The sequence below is a fragment of the Pongo abelii genome, chromosome 20 (assembly GCF_028885655.2).
Source record: "Pongo abelii isolate AG06213 chromosome 20, NHGRI_mPonAbe1-v2.0_pri, whole genome shotgun sequence".
In the NCBI taxonomy this organism is placed as follows: Eukaryota; Metazoa; Chordata; class Mammalia; order Primates; family Hominidae; genus Pongo; species Pongo abelii.
The window spans coordinates 26573271-26598043 of NC_072005.2; positions in this window are offsets into that span (position 1 = coordinate 26573271).

The following is a 24773-nucleotide window of genomic DNA, read 5'->3' on the forward strand; positions in this document are numbered from 1 at the left end:
TCCTTTTCTTAGAGCGGTTTTGAAACAAGATTTTTGTAGAATATTCAAGTGGACATTTGGAGGGCTTTGAGGCCTATGCTGGAAAAGGAAATAACTTCACATAAAAACTAGACAGAAGCACTCTCAGGAACTTCTTTATAATGTGTGCATAAAACTCACACAGTTGAATCTTCCTTTTGATAGAGGAGTTTTGAAACACTATTTTTCTAGAATATTCAAGTGGACATTTGGTGGGCTTTGAGGCCTATTCTGGAAAACGAAATATCTTCACATAAAAACTAGACAGATGTACTCTCAGGAACTTCTTTATGATGTGTGCATTCAACTCACAGAGTTGAACCTTTCTTTTGATAGAGAAGTTTTGAAATACTCTTTTTGTAGAATACGCAAGCGGGGGTTTGGAGCGCTTTAAGTCCTATGCTGGAAAAGGAAACATTTTCAGATAAAAACTAGACAGAAGCATTCTCTCAAGCTTCTCTGTGATGTTTGCATTCAACTCGCAGAGTTGAACCTTGCTTTTGATAGAGCAGTTTTGAAACACTCTTTTTGTAGGATCTGCAACGATATATTTGGAGCGATTTGAGGCCTATGATGGAAAAGGAAATATCTTCACATAAAAACTAGACAGAAGCATTCTCAGAAACGTATTGGTTATGAGTTCATTCAACTCACAGAGTTGAACCTTCGTTTTGATAGGGCAGTTTTGAAACACTCTTTTTGTAGAATCTTCAAGTGGACATTTTTAGTGCTTTGACGATATGCTGGAAAAGGAAATATCTTCACATAAAAACTACACAGAAGCATTCTCAGAAACTTCTTTGTGATGTGTGCTTTCAACTCACAGATGTAAACATTTCTTTGGATAGAGTAGTTTTGAAACACTCTTTTTGTAGAATCTGCAAGTGGATATACGGAGCGCTTTGAAGCCTATGCTGGAAAAGGAAATCTCTTCACATAAAAACTATACAGAAGCATTCTCAGCAACTTCCTTGTGATTTGTGCATTCAACTCGGAGAGTTGAACCGTCCTTTTGTTAGAGCAGTTTGGGAACACTCTTTTTGTAGAATCTGCAAGTGGATATTTGGAGCACTTTGAAGCCTAAGCTGGAAAAGGAAACAACTTCACATAAAAACTAGAAGGAAGCATTCTCACAAAGTTTTTTGTGATCTGTGCATTCAACTCAGCGAGTTTAACCTTACTTTTGATAGAGCAGTTTTGAAACACTCTTTTTGTAGAATGTGCAAGTAGACATTTGGAGCTCTTTCAGGCCTGTGCTGGAATAGAAAAGATCTTCACACAAAAACTAGACAGAAGCATTCTCAGAAACTTCTTTGTGATGTGTGCATTCCACTCACAGAGTTGAACCTTCCTTTTGATAGAGCAATTCTGAAACACTCTTTTTGTAGAATCCGCAAGTGGATATTTGGAGCACTTTGAGGCCTATGCTGGAAAAGGAAATATTTTCACGTAAAAACAAGACCGAAGCACTCTATCAAACTTCTTTGTGATGTTTACATTCAACTCACAGAGTTGAACCTTCCCTTGAATAGAGCAGTTTTGAAAGAATCTTTTTGTAGTATATGCAACTAGATATTTGGAGCGCTTTGAGTCCTATGAGGGAAATGGAAATATTTTTAGATAAAAACTAGACAGAGGCATTCTCAGAAACATATTTGTTACGAGTGAATTCAAGTCACAGAGTTGAACCTTCCTTTTGGCAGAGCGGTTTTGAAACCCTCTTTTTATTGAATCTTCCATTGGAGATTTAGAGCGCTTTGACGCAATGCTGGAAAAGGAAATATCTTCACATAAAAACTAGACGGATGCATTCCCAGAAACTTCTTTTTGATGTGTGCTTTCAACTCACAGAGTTGAACCTTTCTTTTGATAGAGCAGTTTTGAAACCCTCTCTTTGAAGAATCTTCATGTGGACATTTGGATATCTTTGAGGCCTATGCTGGAAAAGGAAATATCTTCACATAAAAACAAGACAGAAGCATTCTCAGAAACTACTTTGCAATGTGTGCGTTCAACACACAGACTTTCAACTTCCTTTTGGTGGAGCAGTTCTGAAACAGTCTTTTTGTACAGTCTGCAAGTGGATATTTGGAGCGCTTTAAGGCCTACGCTGAAAAAAGAAATAACTTCAATCAAAAAGTAGAAAGAAGCATTCTCAGAAACCTCTTTGTGATGTGTGTATTGAACTCACAGAGTTGAACCTTCCTTTTGATAGAGGAGGTTTGAGATACTCTTTTTGTAGGATCTGCAAGTGAATAGTTGGAATGATTTGAGGCCTATGATGGTAAAGGAAATATCTTCACATAAAAACGATAGAGAAGCATTCTCGGAAACTTCCTTGTGATGTGTGCATTCAACTCACAGAGTTGAACCTTCCTTCTGATAGTGCAGTTTTGAAACACTCGTTTTGTATCATCTGCAAGTGGATACTTGGAGCGCTTTCAAGCCTATACTGGAAAATAAATGTCTTCTCATGAAAACTATACAGAAGCAATCTCCGAAACCACCCTGTGATGTGTGTATTCAACTCAGAGAGTTGAACCTTCCTTTTTTTAGAGCAGTTTTGAGACACTCTTTTTGCAAAATCTGCAAGTGAATACTTGGATCGCTTTGAAGCCTCTGCAGGGTAAAGGAAATATCTTCACATAAAAACAAAACAGAAGCATTGTCAGAAACTTCTTTATGATGTGTGCATTCAATTCACAGAGTTGAACCTTCCTTTCGATAGAGCAGTTTTGAAACACTCCTTTTGTAGTGTGTGCAAGTAGACATTTGGAGCTCCTTCAGGCCTGTGCTGGAAAAGGAAATATCTTCACACAAAAACTAGACAGAAGTATTCTCAGAAACTTCTTTGTGATGCATGCATTCAAAACACGGAGTTGAACCTTCCTTTTGATAGAACAGTTTTGAAACAATCTTATTGTAGAATCTGCATGTGGATATTTGGAGCGCTTTGAGGCCTATGCTAGAAAAGAAAATATCTTCGCATAAAAATGAGACAGAAGCATTCTCAGAAACTTCTTTGTGATGTGTGCATTCAACTCACAGAGTTGGATCTTCCTTTTCTTAGAGCGGTTTTGAAACAAGATTTTTGTAGAATATTCAAGTGGACATTTGGAGGGCTTTGAGGCCTATGCTGGAAAAGGAAATAACTTCACATAAAAACTAGACAGAAGCACTCTCAGGAACTTCTTTATAATGTGTGCATAAAACTCACACAGTTGAATCTTCCTTTTGATAGAGGAGTTTTGAAACACTATTTTTCTAGAATATTCAAGTGGACATTTGGTGGGCTTTGAGGCCTATTCTGGAAAAGGAAATATCTTCACATAAAAACTAGACAGATGTACTCTCAGGAACTTCTTTATGATGTGTGCATTCAACTCACAGAGTTGAACCTTTCTTTTGATAGAGCAGTTTTGAAATACTCTTTTTGTAGAATACGCAAGCGGGGGTTTGGAGCGCTTTAAGTCCTATGCTGGAAAAGGAAACATTTTCAGATAAAAACTAGACAGAAGCATTCTCTCAAGCTTCTCTGTGATGTTTGCATTCAACTCGCAGAGTTGAACCTTGCTTTTGATAGAGCAGTTTTGAAACACTCTTTTTGTAGGATCTGCAACGATATATTTGGAGCGATTTGAGGCCTATGATGGAAAAGGAAATATCTTCACATAAAAACTAGACAGAAGCATTCTCAGAAACGTATTGGTTATGAGTCCATTCAACTCACAGAGTTGAACCTTCGTTTTGATAGGGCAGTTTTGAAACACTCTTTTTGTAGAATCTTCAAGTGGACATTTTTAGTGCTTTGACGATATGCTGGAAAAGGAAATATCTTCACATAAAAACTACACAGAAGCATTCTCAGAAACTTCTTTGTGATGTGTGCTTTCAACTCACAGATGTAAACATTTCTTTTGATAGAGTAGTTTTGAAACACTCTTTTTGTAGAATCTGCAAGTGGATATACGGAGCGCTTTGAAGCCTATGCTGGAAAAGGAAATCTCTTCACATAAAAACTATACAGAAGCATTCTCAGCAACTTCCTTGTGATTTGTGCATTCAACTCGGAGAGTTGAACCGTCCTTTTGTTAGAGCAGTTTGGGAACACTCTTTTTGTAGAATCTGCAAGTGGATATTTGGAGCACTTTGAAGCCTAAGCTGGAAAAGGAAACAACTTCACATAAAAACTAGAAGGAAGCATTCTCACAAACTTTTTTGTGATGTGTGCATTCAACTCAGCGAGTTTAACCTTACTTTTGATAGAGCAGTTTTGAAACACTCTTTTTGTAGAATGTGCAAGTAGACATTTGGAGCTCTTTCAGGCCTGTGCTGGAATAGAAAAGATCTTCACACAAAAACTAGACAGAAGCATTCTCAGAAACTTCTTTGTGATGTGTGCATTCCACTCACAGAGTTGAACCTTCCTTTTGATAGAGCAATTCTGAAACACTCTTTTTGTAGAATCCGCAAGTGGATATTTGGAGCACTTTGAGGCCTATGCTGGAAAAGGAAATATTTTCACGTAAAAACAAGACCGAAGCACTCTATCAAACTTCTTTGTGATGTTTACATTCAACTCACAGAGTTGAACCTTCCCTTGAATAGAGCAGTTTTGAAAGAATCTTTTTGTAGTATATGCAACTAGATATTTGGAGCGCTTTGAGTCCTATGAGGGAAATGGAAATATTTTTAGATAAAAACTAGACAGAGGCATTCTCAGAAACATATTTGTTACGAGTGAATTCAAGTCACAGAGTTGAACCTTCCTTTTGGCAGAGCGGTTTTGAAACCCTCTTTTTATTGAATCTTCCATTGGAGATTTAGAGCGCTTTGACGCAATGCTGGAAAAGGAAATATCTTCACATAAAAACTAGACGGATGCATTCCCAGAAACTTCTTTTTGATGTGTGCTTTCAACTCACAGAGTTGAACCTTTCTTTTGATAGAGCAGTTTTGAAACCCTCTCTTTGAAGAATCTTCATGTGGACATTTGGATATCTTTGAGGCCTATGCTGGAAAAGGAAATATCTTCACATAAAAACAAGACAGAAGCATTCTCAGAAACTACTTTGCAATGTGTGCGTTCAACACACAGACTTTCAACTTCCTTTTGGCGGAGCAGTTCTGAAACAGTCTTTTTGTACAGTCTGCAAGTGGATATTTGGAGCGCTTTAAGGCCTACGCTGAAAAAAGAAATAACTTCAATCAAAAAGTAGAAAGAAGCATTCTCAGAAACCTCTTTGTGATGTGTGTATTGAACTCACAGAGTTGAACCTTCCTTTTGATAGAGGAGGTTTGTGATACTCTTTTTGTAGGATCTGCAAGTGAATAGTTGGAATGATTTGAGGCCTATGATGGTAAACGAAATATCTTCACATAAAAACGATAGAGAAGCATTCTCGGAAACTTCCTTGTGATGTGTGCATTCAACTCACAGAGTTGAACCTTCCTTCTGATAGTGCAGTTTTGAAACACTCGTTTTGTATCATCTGCAAGTGGATACTTGGAGCGCTTTCAAGCCTATACTGGAAAATAAATGTCTTCTCATGAAAACTATACAGAAGCAATCTCCGAAACCACCCTGTGATGTGTGTATTCAACTCAGAGAGTTGAACCTTCCTTTTCTTAGAGCAGGTTTGAGACACTCTTTTTGCAAAATCTGCAAGTGAATACTTGGATCGCTTTGAAGCCTCTGCAGGGTAAAGGAAATATCTTCACATAAAAACAAAACAGAAGCATTGTCAGAAACTTCTTTATGATGTGTGCATTCAATTCACAGAGTTGAACCTTCCTTTCGATAGAGCAGTTTTGAAACACTCCTTTTGTAGTGTGTGCAAGTAGACATTTGGAGCTCCTTCAGGCCTGTGCTGGAAAAGGAAATATCTTCACACAAAAACTAGACAGAAGTATTCTCAGAAACTTCTTGGTGATGCATGCATTCAAAACACGGAGTTGAACCTTCCTTTTGATAGAACAGTTTTGAAACACTCTTATTGTAGAATCTGCATGTGGATATTTGGAGCGCTTTGAGGCCTATGCTAGAAAAGAAAATATCTTCGCATAAAAATGAGACAGAAGCATTCTCAGAAACTTCTTTGTGATGTGTGCATTCAACTCACAGAGTTGGATCTTCCTTTTCTTAGAGCGGTTTTGAAACAAGATTTTTGTAGAATATTCAAGTGGACATTTGGAGGGCTTTGAGGCCTATGCTGGAAAAGGAAATAACTTCACATAAAAACTAGACAGAAGCACTCTCAGGAACTTCTTTATAATGTGTGCATAAAACTCACACAGTTGAATCTTCCTTTTGATAGAGGAGTTTTGAAACACTATTTTTCTAGAATATTCAAGTGGACATTTGGTGGGCTTTGAGGCCTATTCTGGAAAACGAAATATCTTCACATAAAAACTAGACAGAAGTACTCTCAGGAACTTCTTTATGATGTGTGCATTCAACTCACAGAGTTGAACCTTTCTTTTGATAGAGCAGTTTTGAAATACTCTTTTTGTAGAATACGCAAGCGGGGGTTTGGAGCGCTTTAAGTCCTATGCTGGAAAAGGAAACATTTTCAGATAAAAACTAGACAGAAGCATTCTCTCAAGCTTCTCTGTGATGTTTGCATTCAACTCGCAGAGTTGAACCTTGCTTTTGATAGAGCAGTTTTGAAACACTCTTTTTGTAGGATCTGCAACGATATATTTGGAGCGATTTGAGGCCTATGATGGAAAAGGAAATATCTTCACATAAAAACTAGACAGAAGCATTCTCAGAAACGTATTGGTTATGAGTCCATTCAACTCACAGAGTTGAACCTTCGTTTTGATAGGGCAGTTTTGAAACACTCTTTTTGTAGAATCTTCAAGTGGACATTTTTAGTGCTTTGACGATATGCTGGAAAAGGAAATATCTTCACATAAAAACTACACAGAAGCATTCTCAGAAACTTCTTTGTGATGTGTGCTTTCAACTCACAGATGTAAACATTTCTTTTGATAGAGTAGTTTTGAAACACTCTTTTTGTAGAATCTGCAAGTGGATATACGGAGCGCTTTGAAGCCTATGCTGGAAAAGGAAATCTCTTCACATAAAAACTATACAGAAGCATTCTCAGCAACTTCCTTGTGATTTGTGCATTCAACTCGGAGAGTTGAACCGTCCTTTTGTTAGAGCAGTTTGGGAACACTCTTTTTGTAGAATCTGCAAGTGGATATTTGGAGCACTTTGAAGCCTAAGCTGGAAAAGGAAACAACTTCACATAAAAACTAGAAGGAAGCATTCTCACTAACTTTTTTGTGATGTGTGCATTCAACTCAGCGAGTTTAACCTTACTTTTGATAGAGCAGTTTTGAAACACTCTTTTTGTAGAATGTGCAAGTAGACATTTGGAGCTCTTTCAGGCCTGTGCTGGAATAGAAAAGATCTTCACACAAAAACTAGACAGAAGCATTCTCAGAAACTTCTTTGTGATGTGTGCATTCCACTCACAGAGTTGAACCTTCCTTTTGATAGAGCAATTCTGAAGCACTCTTTTTGTAGAATCCGCAAGTGGATATTTGGAGCACTTTGAGGCCTATGCTGGAAAAGGAAATATTTTCACGTAAAAACAAGACCGAAGCACTCTATCAAACTTCTTTGTGATGTTTACATTCAACTCACAGAGTTGAACCTTCCCTTGAATAGAGCAGTTTTGAAAGAATCTTTTTGTAGTATATGCAACTAGATATTTGGAGCGCTTTGAGTCCTATGAGGGAAATGGAAATATTTTTAGATAAAAACTAGACAGAGGCATTCTCAGAAACATATTTGTTACGAGTGAATTCAAGTCACAGAGTTGAACCTTCCTTTTGGCAGAGCGGTTTTGAAACCCTCTTTTTATTGAATCTTCCATTGGAGATTTAGAGCGCTTTGACGCAATGCTGGAAAAGGAAATATCTTCACATAAAAACTAGACGGATGCATTCCCAGAAACTTCTTTTTGATGTGTGCTTTCAACTCACAGAGTTGAACCTTTCTTTTGATAGAGCAGTTTTGAAACCCTCTCTTTGAAGAATCTTCATGTGGACATTTGGATATCTTTGAGGCCTATGCTGGAAAAGGAAATATCTTCACATAAAAACAAGACAGAAGCATTCTCAGAAACTACTTTGCAATGTGTGCGTTCAACACACAGACTTTCAACTTCCTTTTGGCGGAGCAGTTCTGAAACAGTCTTTTTGTACAGTCTGCAAGTGGATATTTGGAGCGCTTTAAGGCCTACGCTGAAAAAAGAAATAACTTCAATCAAAAAGTAGAAAGAAGCATTCTCAGAAACCTCTTTGTGATGTGTGTATTGAACTCACAGAGTTGAACCTTCCTTTTGATAGAGGAGGTTTGTGATACTCTTTTTGTAGGATCTGCAAGTGAATAGTTGGAATGATTTGAGGCCTATGATGGTAAAGGAAATATCTTCACATAAAAACGATAGAGAAGCATTCTCGGAAACTTCCTTGTGATGTGTGCATTCAACTCACAGAGTTGAACCTTCCTTCTGATAGTGCAGTTTTGAAACACTCGTTTTGTATCATCTGCAAGTGGATACTTGGAGCGCTTTGAAGCCTATACTGGAAAATAAATGTCTTCTCATGAAAACTATACAGAAGCAATCTCCGAAACCACCCTGTGATGTGTGTATTCAACTCAGAGAGTTGAACCTTCCTTTTCTTAGAGCAGGTTTGAGACACTCTTTTTGCAAAATCTGCAAGTGAATACTTGGATCGCTTTGAAGCCTCTGCAGGGTAAAGGAAATATCTTCACATAAAAACAAAACAGAAGCATTGTCAGAAACTTCTTTATGATGTGTGCATTCAATTCACAGAGTTGAACCTTCCTTTCGATAGAGCAGTTTTGAAACACTCCTTTTGTAGTGTGTGCAAGTAGACATTTGGAGCTCCTTCAGGCCTGTGCTGGAAAAGGAAATATCTTCACACAAAAACTAGACAGAAGTATTCTCAGAAACTTCTTGGTGATGCATGCATTCAAAACACGGAGTTGAACCTTCCTTTTGATAGAACAGTTTTGAAACACTCTTATTGTAGAATCTGCATGTGGATATTTGGAGCGCTTTGAGGCCTATGCTAGAAAAGAAAATATCTTCGCATAAAAATGAGACAGAAGCATTCTCAGAAACTTCTTTGTGATGTGTGCATTCAACTCACAGAGTTGGATCTTCCTTTTCTTAGAGCGGTTTTGAAACAAGATTTTTGTAGAATATTCAAGTGGACATTTGGAGGGCTTTGAGGCCTATGCTGGAAAAGGAAATAACTTCACATAAAAACTAGACAGAAGCACTCTCAGGAACTTCTTTATAATGTGTGCATAAAACTCACACAGTTGAATCTTCCTTTTGATAGAGGAGTTTTGAAACACTATTTTTCTAGAATATTCAAGTGGACATTTGGTGGGCTTTGAGGCCTATTCTGGAAAAGGAAATATCTTCACATAAAAACTAGACAGAAGTACTCTCAGGAACTTCTTTATGATGTGTGCATTCAACTCACAGAGTTGAACCTTTCTTTTGATAGAGCAGTTTTGAAATACTCTTTTTGTAGAATACGCAAGCGGGGGTTTGGAGCGCTTTAAGTCCTATGCTGGAAAAGGAAACATTTTCAGATAAAAACTAGACAGAAGCATTCTCTCAAGCTTCTCTGTGATGTTTGCATTCAACTCGCAGAGTTGAACCTTGCTTTTGATAGAGCAGTTTTGAAACACTCTTTTTGTAGGATCTGCAACGATATATTTGGAGCGATTTGAGGCCTATGATGGAAAAGGAAATATCTTCACATAAAAACTAGACAGAAGCATTCTCAGAAACGTATTGGTTATGAGTCCATTCAACTCACAGAGTTGAACCTTCGTTTTGATAGGGCAGTTTTGAAACACTCTTTTTGTAGAATCTTCAAGTGGACATTTTTAGTGCTTTGACGATATGCTGGAAAAGGAAATATCTTCACATAAAAACTACACAGAAGCATTCTCAGAAACTTCTTTGTGATGTGTGCTTTCAACTCACAGATGTAAACATTTCTTTTGATAGAGTAGTTTTGAAACACTCTTTTTGTAGAATCTGCAAGTGGATATACGGAGCGCTTTGAAGCCTATGCTGGAAAAGGAAATCTCTTCACATAAAAACTATACAGAAGCATTCTCAGCAACTTCCTTGTGATTTGTGCATTCAACTCGGAGAGTTGAACCGTCCTTTTGTTAGAGCAGTTTGGGAACACTCTTTTTGTAGAATCTGCAAGTGGATATTTGGAGCACTTTGAAGCCTAAGCTGGAAAAGGAAACAACTTCACCTAAAAACTAGAAGGAAGCATTCTCACAAACTTTTTTGTGATGTGTGCATTCAACTCAGCGAGTTTAACCTTACTTTTGATAGAGCAGTTTTGAAACACTCTTTTTGTAGAATGTGCAAGTAGACATTTGGAGCTCTTTCAGGCCTGTGCTGGAATAGAAAAGATCTTCACACAAAAACTAGACAGAAGCATTCTCAGAAACTTCTTTGTGATGTGTGCATTCCACTCACAGAGTTGAACCTTCCTTTTGATAGAGCAATTCTGAAACACTCTTTTTGTAGAATCCGCAAGTGGATATTTGGAGCACTTTGAGGCCTATGCTGGAAAAGGAAATATTTTCACGTAAAAACAAGACCGAAGCACTCTATCAAACTTCTTTGTGATGTTTACATTCAACTCACAGAGTTGAACCTTCCCTTGAATAGAGCAGTTTTGAAAGAATCTTTTTGTAGTATATGCAACTAGATATTTGGAGCGCTTTGAGTCCTATGAGGGAAATGGAAATATTTTTAGATAAAAACTAGACAGAGGCATTCTCAGAAACATATTTGTTACGAGTGAATTCAAGTCACAGAGTTGAACCTTCCTTTTGGCAGAGCGGTTTTGAAACCCTCTTTTTATTGAATCTTCCATTGGAGATTTAGAGCGCTTTGACGCAATGCTGGAAAAGGAAATATCTTCACATAAAAACTAGACGGATGCATTCCCAGAAACTTCTTTTTGATGTGTGCTTTCAACTCACAGAGTTGAACCTTTCTTTTGATAGAGCAGTTTTGAAACCCTCTCTTTGAAGAATCTTCATGTGGACATTTGGATATCTTTGAGGCCTATGCTGGAAAAGGAAATATCTTCACATAAAAACAAGACAGAAGCATTCTCAGAAACTACTTTGCAATGTGTGCGTTCAACACACAGACTTTAAACTTCCTTTTGGCGGAGCAGTTCTGAAACAGTCTTTTTGTACTGTCTGCAAGTGCATATTTGGAGCGCTTTAAGGCCTACGCTGAAAAAAGAAATAACTTCAATCAAAAAGTAGAAAGAAGCATTCTCAGAAACCTCTTTGTGATGTGTGTATTGAACTCACAGAGTTGAGCCTTCCTTTTGATAGAGGAGTTTTGAGATACTCTTTTTGTAGGATCTGCAAGTGAATAGTTGGAATGATTTGAGGCCTATGATGGTAAAGGAAATATCTTCACATAAAAACGATAGAGAAGCATTCTCGGAAACTTCCTTGTGATGTGTGCATTCAACTCACAGAGTTGAACCTTCCTTCTGATAGTGCAGTTTTGAAACACTCGTTTTGTATCATCTGCAAGTGGATACTTGGAGCGCTTTGAAGCCTATACTGGAAAATAAATGTCTTCTCATGAAAACTATACAGAAGCAATCTCCGAAACCACCCTGTGATGTGTGTATTCAACTCAGAGAGTTGAACCTTCCTTTTTTTAGAGCAGGTTTGAGACACTCTTTTTGCAAAATCTGCAAGTGAATACTTGGATCGCTTTGAAGCCTCTGCAGGGTAAAGGAAATATCTTCACATAAAAACAAAACAGAAGCATTGTCAGAAACTTCTTTATGATGTGTGCATTCAATTCACAGAGTTGAACCTTCCTTTCGATAGAGCAGTTTTGAAACACTCCTTTTGTAGTGTGTGCAAGTAGACATTTGGAGCTCCTTCAGGCCTGTGCTGGAAAAGGAAATATCTTCACACAAAAACTAGACAGAAGTATTCTCAGAAACTTCTTTGTGATGCATGCATTCGAAACACGGAGTTGAACCTTCCTTTTGATAGAACAGTTTTGAAACACTCTTATTGTAGAATCTGCATGTGGATATTTGGAGCGCTTTGAGGCCTATGCTAGAAAAGAAAATATCTTCGCATAAAAATGAGACAGAAGCATTCTCAGAAACTTTTTTGTGATGTGTGCATTAAACTCACAGTGTTGAACCTGCCTTTTGATAGAGCAGTTTTGAAACACTCTTTTTGTAGAATCTGCAGGTGGATATTTGGAGTGCTTTGAGGACAATGCTATATAAGGAAATGTCTTCACATAAAACCTAGACAGAAACACTATCAGAAACTTCTTTGTGATGTGTGCTTCCAAATCACAGAGTTGAACCTTCCTTTTGATATAGCAGGTTGGGAACACACTTTTTGTGGAATCTGCAAGTGAATTTTGGGAGCGCTTTGAGGACTATGCTGGAAAAGGAAATATATTCACCTAAAAACTAGAAAGAGGCATTCTCAAAAACTTCTCTGTGATGTGTGCGCTAAACTCACAAAGTTGAACATCCCTTTTGCTAGAGCAGTTTTGAAACACTGTTTTTGTAAAATCTGCAAGTGAATATTTAGAGTGATTGAGACCTCTGCTGGAAAATCATATAACTTCAAAGAAGAACGGGACAGAAGTATTCTCAGAAACATCTTTGTGATGTCTGCATTCAACTCGCGGAGTTGAAACTTCCTTTTGGTAGAGCAGTTTTGAAACTGTCTTTTTGTGGAAGCTACAAGTGGATATTTGGAAGGCTTTGAGGCTTATGCTGGAAAAGCTAATAACTTCACATAAAAAGTAGAGAGAAGCATTCTCAGAAACTTCTTTGTGATGAGTGCATTGAAGTGTACATTTGGAGTGCTTTGAGGCCTTTGCTGGAAAAGGAAATAACTTCACATAAAAATTAGACAGAAGCATTCTCAGAAACTTCTTTGTGATGTGTGCATTCAACTCACAGAGTTGGATCTTCCTTTTCTTAGAGCGGTTTTGAAACAAGATTTTTGTAGAATATTCAAGTGGACATTTGGAGGGCTTTGAGGCCTATGCTGGAAAAGGAAATAACTTCACATAAAAACTAGACAGAAGCACTCTCAGGAACTTCTTTATAATGTGTGCATAAAACTCACACAGTTGAATCTTCCTTTTGATAGAGGAGTTTTGAAACACTATTTTTCTAGAATATTCAAGTGGACATTTGGTGGGCTTTGAGGCCTATTCTGGAAAAGGAAATATCTTCACATAAAAACTAGACAGAAGTACTCTCAGGAACTTCTTTATGATGTGTGCATTCAACTCACAGAGTTGAACCTTTCTTTTGATAGAGCAGTTTTGAAATACTCTTTTTGTAGAATACGCAAGCGGGGGTTTGGAGCGCTTTAAGTCCTATGCTGGAAAAGGAAACATTTTCAGATAAAAACTAGACAGAAGCATTCTCTCAAGCTTCTCTGTGATGTTTGCATTCAACTCGCAGAGTTGAACCTTGCTTTTGATAGAGCAGTTTTGAAACACTCTTTTTGTAGGATCTGCAACGATATATTTGGAGCGATTTGAGGCCTATGATGGAAAAGGAAATATCTTCACATAAAAACTAGACAGAAGCATTCTCAGAAACGTATTGGTTATGAGTCCATTCAACTCACAGAGTTGAACCTTCGTTTTGATAGGGCAGTTTTGAAACACTCTTTTTGTAGAATCTTCAAGTGGACATTTTTAGTGCTTTGACGATATGCTGGAAAAGGAAATATCTTCACATAAAAACTACACAGAAGCATTCTCAGAAACTTCTTTGTGATGTGTGCTTTCAACTCACAGATGTAAACATTTCTTTTGATAGAGTAGTTTTGAAACACTCTTTTTGTAGAATCTGCAAGTGGATATACGGAGCGCTTTGAAGCCTATGCTGGAAAAGGAAATCTCTTCACATAAAAACTATACAGAAGCATTCTCAGCAACTTCCTTGTGATTTGTGCATTCAACTCGGAGAGTTGAACCGTCCTTTTGTTAGAGCAGTTTGGGAACACTCTTTTTGTAGAATCTGCAAGTGGATATTTGGAGCACTTTGAAGCCTAAGCTGGAAAAGGAAACAACTTCACCTAAAAACTAGAAGGAAGCATTCTCACAAACTTTTTTGTGATGTGTGCATTCAACTCAGCGAGTTTAACCTTACTTTTGATAGAGCAGTTTTGAAACACTCTTTTTGTAGAATGTGCAAGTAGACATTTGGAGCTCTTTCAGGCCTGTGCTGGAATAGAAAAGATCTTCACACAAAAACTAGACAGAAGCATTCTCAGAAACTTCTTTGTGATGTGTGAATTCCACTCACAGAGTGGAACCTTCCTTTTGATAGAGCAATTCTGAAACACTCTTTTTGTAGAATCCGCAAGTGGATATTTGGAGCACTTTGAGGCCTATGCTGGAAAAGGAAATATTTTCACGTAAAAACAAGACCGAAGCACTCTATCAAACTTCTTTGTGATGTTTACATTCAACTCACAGAGTTGGACCTTCCCTTGAATAGAGCAGTTTTGAAAGAATCTTTTTGTAGTATATGCAACTAGATATTTGGAGCGCTTTGAGTCCTATGAGGGAAATGGAAATATTTTTAGATAAAAACTAGACAGAGGCATTCTCAGAAACATATTTGTTACGAGTGAATTCAAGTCACAGAGTTGAACCTTCCTTTTGGCAGAGCGGTTTTGAAACCCTCTTTTTATTGAATCTTCCATTGGAGATTTAGAGCGCTTTGACGCAATGCTGGAAAAGGAAATATCTTCACATAAAAACTAGACGGATGCATTCCCAGAAACTTCTTTTTGATGTGTGCTTTCAACTCACAGAGTTGAACCTTTCTTTTGATAGAGCAGTTTTGAAACCCTCTCTTTGAAGAATCTTCATGTGGACATTTGGATATCTTTGAGGCCTATGCTGGAAAAGGAAATATCTCCACATAAAAACAAGACAGAAGCATTCTCAGAAACTACTTTGAAATGTGTGCGTTCAACACACAGACTTTAAACTTCCTTTTGGCGGAGCAGTTCTGAAACAGTCTTTTTGTACAGTCTGCAAGTGCATATTTGGAGCGCTTTAAGGCCTACGCTGAAAAAAGAAATAACTTCAATCAAAAAGTAGAAAGAAGCATTCTCAGAAACCTCTTTGTGATGTGTGTATTGAACTCACAGAGTTGAACCTTCCTTTTGATAGAGGAGGTTTGAGATACTCTTTTTGTAGGATCTGCAAGTGAATAGTTGGAATGATTTGAGGCCTATGATGGTAAAGGAAATATCTTCACATAAAAACGATAGAGAAGCATTCTCGGAAACTTCCTTGTGATGTGTGCATTCAACTCACAGAGTTGAACCTTCCTTCTGATAGTGCAGTTTTGAAACACTCGTTTTGTATCATCTGCAAGTGGATACTTGGAGCGCTTTGAAGCCTATACTGGAAAATAAATGTCTTCTCATGAAAACTATACAGAAGCAATCTCCGAAACCACCCTGTGATGTGTGTATTCAACTCAGAGAGTTGAACCTTCCTTTTTTTAGAGCAGTTTTGAGACACTCTTTTTGCAAAATCTGCAAGTGAATACTTGGATCGCTTTGAAGCCTCTGCAGGGTAAAGGAAATATCTTCACATAAAAACAAAACAGAAGCATTGTCAGAAACTTCTTTATGATGTGTGCATTCAATTCACAGAGTTGAACCTTCCTTTCGATAGAGCAGTTTTGAAACACTCCTTTTGTAGTGTGTGCAAGTAGACATTTGGAGCTCCTTCAGGCCTGTGCTGGAAAAGGAAATATCTTCACACAAAAACTAGACAGAAGTATTCTCAGAAACTTCTTGGTGATGCATGCATTCAAAACACGGAGTTGAACCTTCCTTTTGATAGAACAGTTTTGAAACACTCTTATTGTAGAATCTGCATGTGGATATTTGGAGCGCTTTGAGGCCTATGCTAGAAAAGAAAATATCTTCGCATAAAAATGAGACAGAAGCATTCTCAGAAACTTCTTTGTGATGTGTGCATTCAACTCACAGAGTTGGATCTTCCTTTTCTTAGAGCGGTTTTGAAACAAGATTTTTGTAGAATATTCAAGTGGACATTTGGAGGGCTTTGAGGCCTATGCTGGAAAAGGAAATAACTTCACATAAAAACTAGACAGAAGCACTCTCAGGAACTTCTTTATAATGTGTGCATAAAACTCACACAGTTGAATCTTCCTTTTGATAGAGGAGTTTTGAAACACTATTTTTCTAGAATATTCAAGTGGACATTTGGTGGGCTTTGAGGCCTATTCTGGAAAACGAAATATCTTCACATAAAAACTAGACAGAAGTACTCTCAGGAACTTCTTTATGATGTGTGCATTCAACTCACAGAGTTGAACCTTTCTTTTGATAGAGCAGTTTTGAAATACTCTTTTTGTAGAATACGCAAGCAGGGGTTTGGAGCGCTTTAAGTCCTATGCTGGAAAAGGAAACATTTTCAGATAAAAACTAGACAGAAGCATTCTCTCAAGCTTCTCTGTGATGTTTGCATTCAACTCGCAGAGTTGAACCTTGCTTTTGATAGAGCAGTTTTGAAACACTCTTTTTGTAGGATCTGCAACGATATATTTGGAGCGATTTGAGGCCTATGATGGAAAAGGAAATATCTTCACATAAAAACTAGACAGAAGCATTCTCAGAAACGTATTGGTTATGAGTCCATTCAACTCACAGAGTTGAACCTTCGTTTTGATAGGGCAGTTTTGAAACACTCTTTTTGTAGAATCTTCAAGTGGACATTTTTAGTGCTTTGACGATATGCTGGAAAAGGAAATATCTTCACATAAAAACTACACAGAAGCATTCTCAGAAACTTCTTTGTGATGTGTGCTTTCAACTCACAGATGTAAACATTTCTTTTGATAGAGTAGTTTTGAAACACTCTTTTTGTAGAATCTGCAAGTGGATATACGGAGCGCTTTGAAGCCTATGCTGGAAAAGGAAATCTCTTCACATAAAAACTATACAGAAGCATTCTCAGCAACTTCCTTGTGATTTGTGCATTCAACTCGGAGAGTTGAACCGTCCTTTTGTTAGAGCAGTTTGGGAACACTCTTTTTGTAGAATCTGCAAGTGGATATTTGGAGCACTTTGAAGCCTAAGCTGGAAAAGGAAACAACTTCACATAAAAACTAGAAGGAAGCATTCTCACAAACTTTTTTGTGATGTGTGCATTCAACTCAGCGAGTTTAACCTTACTTTTGATAGAGCAGTTTTGAAACACTCTTTTTGTAGAATGTGCAAGTAGACATTTGGAGCTCTTTCAGGCCTGTGCTGGAATAGAAAAGATCTTCACACAAAAACTAGACAGAAGCATTCTCAGAAACTTCTTTGTGATGTGTGCATTCCACTCACAGAGTTGAACCTTCCTTTTGATAGAGCAATTCTGAAACACTCTTTTTGTAGAATCCGCAAGTGGATATTTGGAGCACTTTGAGGCCTATGCTGGAAAAGGAAATATTTTCACGTAAAAACAAGACCGAAGCACTCTATCAAACTTCTTTGTGATGTTTACATTCAACTCACAGAGTTGAACCTTCCCTTGAATAGAGCAGTTTTGAAAGAATCTTTTTGTAGTATATGCAACTAGATATTTGGAGCGCTTTGAGTCCTATGAGGGAAATGGAAATATTTTTAGATAAAAACTAGACAGAGGCATTCTCAGAAACATATTTGTTACGAGTGAATTCAAGTCACAGAGTTGAACCTTCCTTTCGGCAGAGCGGTTTTGAAACCCTCTTTTTATTGAATCTTCCATTGGAGATTTAGAGCGCTTTGACGCAATGCTGGAAAAGGAAATATCTTCACATAAAAACTAGACGGATGCATTCCCAGAAACTTCTTTTTGATGTGTGCTTTCAACTCACGGAGTTGAACCTTTCTTTTGATAGAGCAGTTTTGAAACCCTCTCTTTGAAGAATCTTCATGTGGACATTTGGATATCTTTGAGGCCTATGCTGGAAAAGGAAATATCTTCACATAAAAACAAGACAGAAGCATTCTCAGAAACTACTTTGCAATGTGTGCGTTCAACACACAGACTTTAAACTTCCTTTTGGCGGAGCAGTTCTGAAACAGTCTTTTTGTACTGTCTGCAAGTGCATATTTGGAGCGCTTTAAGGCCTACGCTGAAAAAAGAAATAACTTCAATCAAAAAGTAGAAAGAAGCATTCTCAGAAACCTCTTTGTGATGTGTGTATTGAACTCACAGAGTTGAGCCTTCCTTTTGATAGAGGAGTTTTGAGATACTCTTTTTGTAGGATCTGCAAGTGAATAGTTGGAATGATTTGAGGCCTATGATGGTAAAGGAAATATCTTCACATAAAAACGATAGAGAAGCATTCTCGGAAACTTCCTTGTGATGTGTGCATTCAACTCACAGAGTTGAACCTTCCTTCTGATAGTGCAGTTTTGAAACACTCGTTTTGTATCATCTGCAAGTGGATACTTGGAGCGCTTTGAAGCCTATACTGGAAAATAAATGTCTTCTCATGAAAACTATACAGAAGCAATCTCCGAAACCACCCTGTGATGTGTGTATTCAACTCAGAGAGTTGAACCTTCCTTTTTTTAGAGCAGTTTTGAGACACTCTTTTTGCAAAATCTGCAAGTGAATACTTGGATCGCTTTGAAGCCTCTGCAGGGTAAAGGAAATATCTTCACATAAAAACAAAACAGAAGCATTGTCAGAAACTTCTTTATGATGTGTGCATTCAATTCACAGAGTTGAACCTTCCTTTCGATAGAGCAGTTTTGAAACACTCCTTTTGTAGTGTGTGCAAGTAGACATTTGGAGCTCCTTCAGGCCTGTGCTGGAAAAGGAAATATCTTCACACAAAAACTAGACAGAAGTATTCTCAGAAACTTCTTGGTGATGCATGCATTCAAAACACGGAGTTGAACCTTCCTTTTGATAGAACAGTTTTGAAACACTCTTATTGTAGAATCTGCATGTGGATATTTGGAGCGCTTTGAGGCCTATGCTAGAAAAGAAAATATCTTCGCATAAAAATGAGACAGAAGCATTCTCAGAAACTTCTTTGTGATGTGTGCATTCAACTCACAGAGTTGGATCTTCCTTTTCTTAGAGCGGTTTTGAAACAAGATTTTTGTAGAATATTCAAGTGGACATTTGGAGGGCTTTGAGGCCTATGCTGGAAAAGGAAATAACTTCACATAAAAACTAGACAGAAGCACTCTCAGGAACTTCTTTATAATGTGTGCATAAAACTCACACAGTTGAATCTTCCTTTTGATAGAGGAGTTTTGAAACACTATTTTTCTAGAATATTCAAGTGGACATTTGGTGGGCTTTGAGGCCTATTCTGGAAAAGGAAATATCTTCACATAAAAACTAGACAGAAGTACTCTCAGGAACTTCTTTATGATGTGTGCATTCAACTCACAGAGTTGAACCTTTCTTTTGATAGAGCAGTTTTGAAATACTCTTTTTGTAGAATACGCAAGCGGGGGTTTGGAGCGCTTTAAGTCCTATGCTGGAAAAGGAAACATTTTCAGATAAAAACTAGACAGAAGCATTCTCTCAAGCTTCTCTGTGATGTTTGCATTCAACTCGCAGAGTTGAACCTTGCTTTTGATAGAGCAGTTTTGAAACACTCTTTTTGTAGGATCTGCAACGATATATTTGGAGCGATTTGAGGCCTATGATGGAAAAGGAAATATCTTCACATAAAAACTAGACAGAAGCATTCTCAGAAACGTATTGGTTATGAGTCCATTCAACTCACAGAGTTGAACCTTCGTTTTGATAGGGCAGTTTTGAAACACTCTTTTTGTAGAATCTTCAAGTGGACATTTTTAGTGCTTTGACGATATGCTGGAAAAGGAAATATCTTCACATAAAAACTACACAGAAGCATTCTCAGAAACTTCTTTGTGATGTGTGCTTTCAACTCACAGATGTAAACATTTCTTTTGATAGAGTAGTTTTGAAACACTCTTTTCGTAGAATCTGCAAGTGGATATACGGAGCGCTTTGAAGCCTATGCTGGAAAAGGAAATCTCTTCACATAAAAACTATACAGAAGCATTCTCAGCAACTTCCTTGTGATTTGTGCATTCAACTCGGAGAGTTGAACCGTCCTTTTGTTAGAGCAGTTTGGGAACACTCTTTTTGTAGAATCTGCAAGTGGATATTTGGAGCACTTTGAAGCCTAAGCTGGAAAAGGAAACAACTTCACCTAAAAACTAGAAGGAAGCATTCTCACAAACTTTTTTGTGATGTGTGCATTCAACTCAGCGAGTTTAACCTTACTTTTGATAGAGCAGTTTTGAAACACTCTTTTTGTAGAATGTGCAAGTAGACATTTGGAGCTCTTTCAGGCCTGTGCTGGAATAGAAAAGATCTTCACACAAAAACTAGACAGAAGCATTCTCAGAAACTTCTTTGTGATGTGTGCATTCCACTCACAGAGTTGAACCTTCCTTTTGATAGAGCAATTCTGAAACACTCTTTTTGTAGAATCCGCAAGTGGATATTTGGAGCACTTTGAGGCCTATGCTGGAAAAGGAAATATTTTCACGTAAAAACAAGACCGAAGCACTCTATCAAACTTCTTTGTGATGTTTACATTCAACTCACAGAGTTGAACCTTCCCTTGAATAGAGCAGTTTTGAAAGAATCTTTTTGTAGTATATGCAACTAGATATTTGGAGCGCTTTGAGTCCTATGAGGGAAATGGAAATATTTTTAGATAAAAACTAGACAGAGGCATTCTCAGAAACATATTTGTTACGAGTGAATTCAAGTCACAGAGTTGAACCTTCCTTTTGGCAGAGCGGTTTTGAAACCCTCTTTTTATCGAATCTTCCATTGGAGATTTAGAGCGCTTTGACGCAATGCTGGAAAAGGAAATATCTTCACATAAAAACTAGACGGATGCATTCCCAGAAACTTCTTTTTGATGTGTGCTTTCAACTCACAGAGTTGAACCTTTCTTTTGATAGAGCAGTTTTGAAACCCTCTCTTTGAAGAATCTTCATGTGGACATTTGGATATCTTTGAGGCCTATGCTGGAAAAGGAAATATCTTCACATAAAAACAAGACAGAAGCATTCTCAGAAACTACTTTGCAATGTGTGCGTTCAACACACAGACTTTAAACTTCCTTTTGGCGGAGCAGTTCTGAAACAGCCTTTTTGTACAGTCTGCAAGTGCATATTTGGAGCGCTTTAAGGCCTACGCTGAAAAAAGAAATAACTTCAATCAAAAAGTAGAAAGAAGCATTCTCAGAAACCTCTTTGTGATGTGTGTATTGAACTCACAGAGTTGAACCTTCCTTTGGATAGAGGAGTTTTGAGATACTCTTTTTGTAGGATCTGCAAGTGAATAGTTGGAATGATTTGAGGCCTATGATGGTAAAGGAAATATCTTCACATAAAAACGATAGAGAAGCATTCTCGGAAACTTCCTTGTGATGTGTGCATTCAACTCACAGAGTTGAACCTTCCTTCTGATAGTGCAGTTTTGAAACACTCGTTTTGTATCATCTGCAAGTGGATACTTGGAGCGCTTTCAAGCCTATACTGGAAAATAAATGTCTTCTCATGAAAACTATACAGAAGCAATCTCCGAAACCACCCTGTGATGTGTGTATTCAACTCAGAGAGTTGAACCTTCCTTTTTTTAGAGCAGGTTTGAGACACTCTTTTTGCAAAATCTGCAAGTGAATACTTGGATCGCTTTGAAGCCTCTGCAGGGTAAAGGAAATATCTTCACATAAAAACAAAACAGAAGCATTGTCAGAAACTTCTTTATGATGTGTGCATTCAGTTCACAGAGTTGAACCTTCCTTTCGATAGAGCAGTTTTGAAACACTCCTTTTGTAGTGTGTGCAAGTAGACATTTGGAGCTCCTTCAGGCCTGTGCTGGAAAAGGAAATATCTTCACACAAAAACTAGACAGAAGTATTCTCAGAAACTTCTTGGTGATGCATGCATTCAAAACACGGAGTTGAACCTTCCTTTTGATAGAACAGTTTTGAAACACTCTTATTGTAGAATCTGCATGTGGATATTTGGAGCGCTTTGAGGCCTATGCTAGAAAAGAAAATATCTTCGCATAAAAATGAGACAGAAGCATTCTCAGAAACTTTTTTGTGATGTGTGCATTAAACTCACAGTGTTGAACCTGCCTTTTGATAGAGCAGTTTTGAAACACTCTTTTTGTAGAATCTGCAGGTGGATATTTGGAGTGCTTTGAGGACAATGCTATATAAGGAAATGTCTTCACATAAAACCTAGACAGAAACACTATCAGAAACTTCTTTGTGATGTGTGCTTCCAAATCACAGAGTTGAACCTTCCTTTTGATATAGCAGGTTGGGAACACACTTTTTGTGGAATCTGCAAGTGAATTTTGGGAGCGCTTTGAGGACTATGCTGGAAAAGGAAATATATTCACCTAAAAACTAGAAAGAGGCATTCTCAAAATCTTCTCTGTGATGTGTGCGCTAAACTCACAAAGTTGAACATCCCTTTTGCTAGAGCACTTTTGAAACACTGTTTTTGTAAAATCTGCAAGTGAATATTTGGAGTGATTGAGACCTCTGCTGGAAAATCATATAACTTCAAAGAAGAACGGGACAGAAGTATTCTCAGAAACATCTTTGTGATGTCTGCATTCAACTCGCGGAGTTGAAACTTCCTTTTCGTAGAGCAGTTTTGAAACTGTCTTTTTGTGGAAGCTACAAGTGGATATTTGGAAGGCTTTGAGGCTTATGCTGGAAAAGCTAATAACTTCACATAAAAAGTAGAGAGAAGCATTCTCAGAAACTTCTTTGTGATGAGTGCATTCAAGTGTACATTTGGAGTGCTTTGAGGCCTTTGCTGGAAAAGGAAATAACTTCACATAAAAATTAGACAGAAGCATTCTCAGAAACTTCTTTGTGATGTGTGCATTCAACTCACAGAGTTGGATCTTCCTTTTCTTAGAGCGGTTTGGAAACAAGATTTTTGTAGAATATTCAAGTGGACATTTGGAGGGCTTTGAGGCCTATGCTGGAAAAGGAAATAACTTCACATAAAAACTAGACAGAAGCACTCTCAGGAACTTCTTTATAATGTGTGCATAAAACTCACACAGTTGAATCTTCCTTTTGATAGAGGAGTTTTGAAACACTATTTTTCTAGAATATTCAAGTGGACATTTGGTGGGCTTTGAGGCCTATTCTGGAAAAGGAAATATCTTCACATAAAAACTAGACAGAAGTACTCTCAGGAACTTCTTTATGATGTGTGCATTCAACTCACAGAGTTGAACCTTTCTTTTGATAGAGCAGTTTTGAAATACTCTTTTTGTAGAATACGCAAGCGGGGGTTTGGAGCGCTTTAAGTCCTATGCTGGAAAAGGAAACATTTTCAGATAAAAACTAGACAGAAGCATTCTCTCAAGCTTCTCTGTGATGTTTGCATTCAACTCGCAGAGTTGAACCTTGCTTTTGATAGAGCAGTTTTGAAACACTCTTTTTGTAGGATCTGCAACGATATATTTGGAGCGATTTGAGGCCTATGATGGAAAAGGAAATATCTTCACATAAAAACTAGACAGAAGCATTCTCAGAAACGTATTGGTTATGAGTCCATTCAACTCACAGAGTTGAACCTTCGTTTTGATAGGGCAGTTTTGAAACACTCTTTTTGTAGAATCTTCAAGTGGACATTTTTAGTGCTTTGACGATATGCTGGAAAAGGAAATATCTTCACATAAAAACTACACAGAAGCATTCTCAGAAACTTCTTTGTGATGTGTGCTTTCAACTCACAGATGTAAACATTTCTTTGGATAGAGTAGTTTTGAAACACTCTTTTTGTAGAATCTGCAAGTGGATATACGGAGCGCTTTGAAGCCTATGCTGGAAAAGGAAATCTCTTCACATAAAAACTATACAGAAGCATTCTCAGCAACTTCCTTGTGATTTGTGCATTCAACTCGGAGAGTTGAACCGTCCTTTTGTTAGAGCAGTTTGGGAACACTCTTTTTGTAGAATCTGCAAGTGGATATTTGGAGCACTTTGAAGCCTAAGCTGGAAAAGGAAACAACTTCACCTAAAAACTAGAAGGAAGCATTCTCACAAACTTTTTTGTGATGTGTGCATTCAACTCAGCGAGTTTAACCTTACTTTTGATAGAGCAGTTTTGAAACACTCTTTTTGTAGAATGTGCAAGTAGACATTTGGAGCTCTTTCAGGCCTGTGCTGGAATAGAAAAGATCTTCACACAAAAACTAGACAGAAGCATTCTCAGAAACTTCTTTGTGATGTGTGCATTCCACTCACAGAGTTGAACCTTCCTTTTGATAGAGCAATTCTGAAACACTCTTTTTGTAGAATCCGCAAGTGGATATTTGGAGCACTTTGAGGCCTATGCTGGAAAAGGAAATATTTTCACGTAAAAACAAGACCGAAGCACTCTATCAAACTTCTTTGTGATGTTTACATTCAACTCACAGAGTTGAACCTTCCCTTGAATAGAGCAGTTTTGAAAGAATCTTTTTGTAGTATATGCAACTAGATATTTGGAGCGCTTTGAGTCCTATGAGGGAAATGGAAATATTTTTAGATAAAAACTAGACAGAGGCATTCTC